Raw genomic sequence first — 7,265 nt, 5'->3', positions numbered from 1 at the left:
TTCTCCATAATCATGATCCTGTGGATATCACTCAACTTCTTGCCCAGCTTCCTCCATATTCATTGTGACCATGCACAAAATGGCCGTGGCAGAAGAGATGGCTCTGCGAGGAGTGAACACCGTTACTTTCCACTCACCAAGGCTGATATGGCTACCACTGCTAGGCACCCAGCCTTCCAAATATAGAGGTTGATACTGAGTCTTTGATATGTAAATATTCCATAGTGACAGATTGACTGTATTGAACTTCTCTGATCATGGCGAGGGGTGGGGAGAGAAGGTGACATATTATGCACTGGGGTAGACATAATCTGAGTATGGATTTGAATCCCTGCCCACAGATCTTCTCCCTGCACAACCATCTGTGAACATCCAAAACCTTGTGGGTTTGGGATGCTGCTACACACAGGGTTGTATGTTCATTCATCCATTTATTGTGTGTTCAATAAATGGATCTGCTTACCTCAAAGCCAGAGTGCACAGATCTGGAAACCTGAGGCAAGAGGGTAGGCTCTTTTATGATTACATGTAGCAATCCACTTTGAAGAATCTTTGTTTCCTATTTTTGCAGCTTTGGGCTTGGTAGGCTTGGAGGGCTTGGTGCTTCTGTATTGGCTTTAGAATCAGGCTTCAGATAGGAACAGCAGGATCAACTCCTATGCCCTTGTTAGAGGTACAGCAGGTTGAAAGAATGATGTCTGTTTTGGAACCTAACACAAAGTTCATTTCCCTGATAGGCTCATGATGGTTCACATGGTTATCTCTGTATCAGTCAGTGTAGATGAGATAAACTCTCTGGATTTGACCTTTTTAGAGGTCTTCCTCATGATTTCATTGCTGGAGTCAACTCTGTGGAATTACATGGAGTGAGAAAGGGGGAAGGATGGTTTTTCAGTGAAGAACTGAGATACTTTTCACTTACAGGGATCTATTGTACTCTCTGACCCACTTTTAATTCCTAAAACATGGCATAGCCTATGGTTCTCCCTTCAAATCAACTATTTCTCGATCCTGTGTTTATCTGCATGAGTTCCACACTTTCTGGAATGTACATTCTGCACTTTTACACATATCTCTAAACCTCATAGGCCATTGCTCAAAATTCCTATAATACCTTGGACATATTTATCCCTTAAACACTACATCTGTACTTCATGGCATTCACCATATTTATCTTCTACATTTATTTGTGTGAATACTTTATTAATGTCTGGATCCCCTATTAGGATGTAAGATTTATGAGGGCAGTGACTGTATGTGTCTCAATCACAAATTAATCCTGGTTACACAGGTGCATACATATGTTCAAACCCATCAAACTGTATACATTAAATATGTGCAATTCTTATATTAATCACACATCAATAATGCTGTTAAAAAATAAAAATGAAAAAAATTTCCTCTTGAAAGCCTTACTCAGTAGCTGGCACATACTAAGGGCTCAAGAATATTTTTAGATAAATAAATATATAAATGAAAAATATGAAAGACTGAAAATGGCATAAATTTAGAATGAATAGGGAAGTAAGGAAGAAATGCAGGGAAATAAATGAGTTATTTCTGCAAAATACAAGATCAAGGCATGTAGCCCAGGGAAATAATCCAAAGTAAGGTGACATGGCTCAAAGCTTCTCATACATGAGTAGGCTGACTACAGCTAAGAGCATATCTTGAAATATCATAGTGGAACCAGGAAGGCAAAAAATCTCTTCCTTGCCTTTCTGACTTCATGAAGTAACTAGTCCAAGGTCTTATTGTAAATGGATAAGATTGTAATGTGGGATAATGCAAATGAGAAATGATTTTCATGCCTTTGAGAACTAGGAATTTTGGAAATTTAGAGAACTATTAATTCTTGGTCAATAATATATCCTACAAATATCTTCTGTTTTGTAACTTTTTTTTTTTACCATCTATGATATCTTTTCTCAACTTCTTTTATTATAGAAAATTTGAAATATAAACAAAAGCAGAAAGGATGGTATAAAATCAGGAAGAAACAAATATATAAAATTGATAAAATATAGTGAAAACCCTTTGTTTTAATTCAAATTTAAATTATCAGTGTAACTCATATGTATTTTTTAATAAAATACTTTTCAGGTTTTGATAAAGAATGTCTAAGAAAAATTACAAACCCAATAGCAATGAATTTCTCTAGCATCCAGATTGTGGTCTATACAAAGCATTTGCCTGTTGGTGAAATGGTTGACTTCAAGTCTGGGGCAGAAAAGGTAGATGAACTTGGAATTTCTTATACAAAGAAGTGTGGATGCTATGCTATCAAATACTATGAGGACCCAGAAGCCACAATGAATAGACTTCTATATACCAAAGACAGGAGAGTTTGATCATCAGTAAGGATAATAAATATAATATGTTGAAACATATTAAACATGTTTAAGCCTCTGATTCATAATAATACAAAAATAACTCTTTAGTCACTTTGGATTATGCTAGCAAACAAAGTAAATGATGAAAACTGAAACTGTCCCAGACTACTTTCTTGGGATGTATGGATGCTGTTTTAAAAGACATATCAATCAATCACAAGGTATTGTGGTACTTTACTTGACCAGATTCAAACAAACAAACTGAAGATATATACACAATACAGAAAATATGGCCATTTGATATTTGATGATATATCTAATTAAGTTAAATTTTGGGGTACAATAATGATATTGTGAATATGTTTAAAAAGGAAAATTCCTTTATTTAATAGAAACATTGACTTTTTACTGATGAAGTAATTTATTAGAGATATTTGTTTCAGCATCAGATGGGAGGGTAGGAAGCACCTGGGTGGCTCAGCCAGTTAAGCGTCTGCCTTTGGCTCAGGTTGTGATCCCAGAGTCCTGGGATCAAGCCCCGCATTGGGCTCCCTGCTCCCTCTGCCTCTCCCACTGCTTGTTTTCTCCCTGTCTCTCTCTCTCAAGTGAAAAATAAAATCTTAAAAAAATAAGTTGGGAGAGGGGGAGGAGTCAAGATGGCGGAGAAGTAGCAGGCTGAGACTACTTCGGGTAGCGGGAGATCAGCTAAATAGCTTATCTAAAGATTGCAAACACCTACAAATCCAACGGGAGATAGAAGAGAAGAAGAACAGCAATTCCAGAAACAGAAAATCAACCACTTTCTGCAAGGTAGGACTGGCGGAGAAGTGAATCCAAAGCGACGGGAAGATAGACCGCGGGGGGAGGGGCCGGCTCCCGGCGAGTGGTGGAGCAACTGAGCAAAATCAGGACTTTTAAAAGTCTGTTCCGCTGAGGGACATCGCTCCAGAGGCTTAACTGGGGTGAAGCCCAGGCGGGGTAAGCGCGGCCTCAGGTCCTGCAGGGTCGCAGAAGGATCGGGGGTGTCTCAGTGTCGCAGAGCTTACCGGTATTAGAACGGGGAAGCCGGCTGCAGAGACAGAGCCGAGGAGTGACTCTCAGCTCAGGGTTGCCTTGAACCGGTCGCAGGCTCGGTCAGCTCGGAGCGCAGCCGGAGGCCAGGGTGACGGGAGTCATTTGGCGCTGTTCTCTGAGGGCGCACTGAGGAGTGGGGCCCCGGGCTCTCGGCTCCTCCGGGCCGGAGACCGGGAGGCCGCCATCTTTATTCCCGTCCTCCGGACTCTATGGAAAGTGCTCAGGGAACAAAAGCTCCCGAAAGCGAACCCGAGCGGATGACTCAGCGCGGCCCCGGGTAAGGGCGGTGCAACTCCGCCTGGGGCAAAGACGCTTGAGAATCACTACAACGGGCCCCTCCCCCAGAAGATCTACGGGAAACCCAGCCAGGACCAAGTTCACCTACCAAGGAGAATGGCGGAATTCCAGAGGAGAAGAAAGCAAAGCACGGAACTCATGGCTTTCTCCCCATGATTTTTTAGCCTTGCAGTTAATTTAATTTTTTTTTCTTTTTCAATTTTTTTTTCTTTTTCTCTTCTTCTGCTAAATTTTTTTTAACTTTTACCATTTTCTTTTTTTTAACGTTTTTTAAATAGTTTATCTAATATATATATATTTTTTCCTCTTTTTATATTTTTTCTTTATCGGCTTTCTTTTCTTTAATAGTTTTTTTTTCTCTTTCTTTCTGAACCCCTTTTTATCCCCTTTCTCCCCCCTCACAATTCAGGATCTCTTCTGATTTGGCTAAAGCATATTTTCCTGGGGTTGTTGCCACCCTTTTAGTATTTTACTTGCTCCTTCATAAACTCTTATCTGGACAAAATGACAAGGCGGAAAAATTCACAACAAAAAAAAGAACAAGAGGCAATACCAAAGGCTAGGGACCTACTCAATACAGACATTGGTAATATGTCAGATATAGAGTTCAGAATGACGATTCTCAAGGTTCTAGCCGGGCTTGAAAAAGGCATGGAAGATATTAGAGAAACCCTCTCGGGAGATATAAAAGCCGTTTGTGGAGAAATAAAAGAACTAAAATCTAACCAAGTTGAAATAAAAAAAGCTATTAATGAGGTGCAAACAAAAATGGAGGCTCTGACGGCTAGGATAAATGAGGCAGAAGAAAGAATTAGCGATATAGAAGACCAAATGACAGAGAATAAAGAAGCTGAGCAAAAGAGGGACAAACAGCTACTGGATCACGAGGGGAGAATTCGAGAGATAAGTGACACCATAAGACGAAACAACATTAGAATAATTGGGATTCCAGCAGAAGAGGAAACAGAGAGGGGAGCAGAAGGTATATTGGAGAGAATTATTGGAGAGAATTTCCCCAATATGGCAAAGGGAACAAGCATCAAAATCCAGGAGGTTCAGAGAACCCCCCTCAAAATCAATAAGAATAGGTCTACACCCTGTCACCTAATAGTAAAATTGACAAGTCTTAGTGACAAAGAAAAGATCCTGAAAGCAGCCCAGGAAAAGAAGTCTGTAACGTACAATGGTAAAAATATTAGATTGGCAGCAGACTTATCCACAGAGACCTGGCAGGCCAGAAAGAGCTGGCATGATATATTCAGAGTACTAAATGAGAAAAACATGCAGCCAAGAATACTATATCCAGCTAGGCTATCATTGAAAATAGAAGGAGAGATTAAAAGCTTCCAGGACAAACAAAAACTGAAAGAATTTGCAAATACCAAACCAGCTCTCCAGGAAATATTGAAAGGGGTCCTCTAAGCAAAGAGAGACCCTCAAAGTAGTAGATCAGAAAGAAACAGAGACAATATACAATAACAGTCACCTTACAGGCAATACAATGGCACTAAATTCATATCTCTCAATACTTACCCTGAATGTTAATGGGCTAAATGCCCCAATCAAAAGACACAGGGTATCAGAATGGATAAAAAAACAAAAACCATCTATATGTTGCCTACAAGAAACTCATCTTACACCCGAAGACACCTCCAGGTTTAAAGTGAGGGGGTGGAAAAGAATTTACCATGCTAATGGACATCAGAAGAAAGCAGGAGTGGCAATCCTTATATCAGATCAATTAGATTTTAAGCCAAAGATTATAATAAGAGATGAGGAAGGACACTATATCATACTCAAAGGAACTGTCCAACAAGAAGATCTAACAATTTTAAATATCTATGCCCCTAACGTGGGAGCAGCCAACTATATAAACCAATTAATAACAAAATCAAAGAAACACATCGACAATAATACAATAATAGTAGGGGATTTTAACACTCCCCTCACTGAAATGGACAGATCATCCAAGCAAAAGATCAACAAGGAAATCAAGGCCTTAAATGACACACTGGACCAGATGGACATCACAGATATATTCAGAACATTTCATCCCAAAGCAACAGAATACACATTCTTCTCTAGTGCACATGGAACGTTCTCCAGAATAGATCACATTCTTGGTCCTAAATCAAGTCTCAACCGGTATCAAAAGATTGGGATCATTCCCTGCATATTTTCAGACCACAATGCTCTAAAGCTAGAACTCAATAACAAGAGGAAATTTGGAAAGAACCCAAATACATGGAGACTAAACAGCATCCTTCTAAAGAATGAATGGGTCAACCAGGAAATCAAAGAAGAATTGAAAAAATTTATGGAAACAAATGATAATGAAAACACAACAGTTCAGAATCTGTGGGACACAACAAAGGCAGTCCTGAGAGGAAAATATATAGCGGTACAAGCCTTTCTCAAGAAACAAGAAAGGTCTCAGGTACACAACCTAACCCTACACCTAAAGGAGCTGGAGAAAGAACAAGAAAGAAACCCTAAACCCAGCAGGAGAAGAGAAATCATAAAGATCAGAGCAGAAATCAATGAAATAGAAACCAAAAAAACAATAGAACAAATCAACGAAACTAGGAGCTGGTTCTTTGAAAGAATTAATAAGATTGATAAACCCCTGGCCAGACTTATCAAAAAGAAAAGAGAGAGGACCCAAATAAATAAAATCATGAATGAAAGAGGAGAGATCACAATGAACACCAAAGAAATACAGACAATTATAAGAACATACTATGAGCAACTCTACGCCAACAAATTTGACAATCTGGAAGAAATGGATGCATTCCTAGAGACATATAAACTACCACAACTGAACCAGGAAGAAATAGAAAGCCTGAACAGACCCATAACCAGTAAGGAGATTGAAACAGTCATCAAAAATCTCCAAACAAACAAAAGCCCAGGGCCAGACGGCTTCCCGGGGGAATTCTACCAAACATTTAAAGAAGAACTAATTCCTATTCTCCTGAAACTGTTCCAAAAAATAGCAATAGAAGGAAAACTTCCAAACTCATTTTATGAGGCCAGCATCACCTTGATCCCAAAACCAGACAAGGATCCCAACAAAAAAGAGAACTACAGACCAATATCCTTGATGAACACAGATGCAAAAATTCTCGCCAAAATACTAGCCAATAGGATTCAACAGTACGTTAAAAGGATTATTCACCACGACCAAGTGGGATTTATTCCAGGGCTGCAAGGCTGGTTCAACATCCGCAAATCAATCAATGTGATACAACACATTAATAAAAGAAAGAACAAGAACCATATGATACTCTCCATAGATGCTGAAAAAGCATTTGACAAAGTACAGCATCCCTTCCTGATCAAAACTCTTCAAAGTGTAGGGATAGACGGCACATACCTCAATATTATCAAAGCCATCTATGAAAAACCCACCGCAAATATCATTCTCAATGGAGAAAAACTGAAAGCTTTTCCGCTAAGGTCAGGAACACGGCAGGGATGTCCGTTATCACCACTGCTATTCAACATAGTACTAGAAGTCCTAGCCTCAGCAATCAGACAACAAAAGGAAATTAAAGGCAT

This window comes from Lutra lutra, chromosome 1, assembly GCF_902655055.1.
Source record: "Lutra lutra chromosome 1, mLutLut1.2, whole genome shotgun sequence".
Classification (NCBI taxonomy): domain Eukaryota; kingdom Metazoa; phylum Chordata; class Mammalia; order Carnivora; family Mustelidae; genus Lutra; species Lutra lutra.
The sequence above is the reverse complement of the archived record's forward strand: the minus strand, read 5'-3'. Positions refer to the sequence as shown.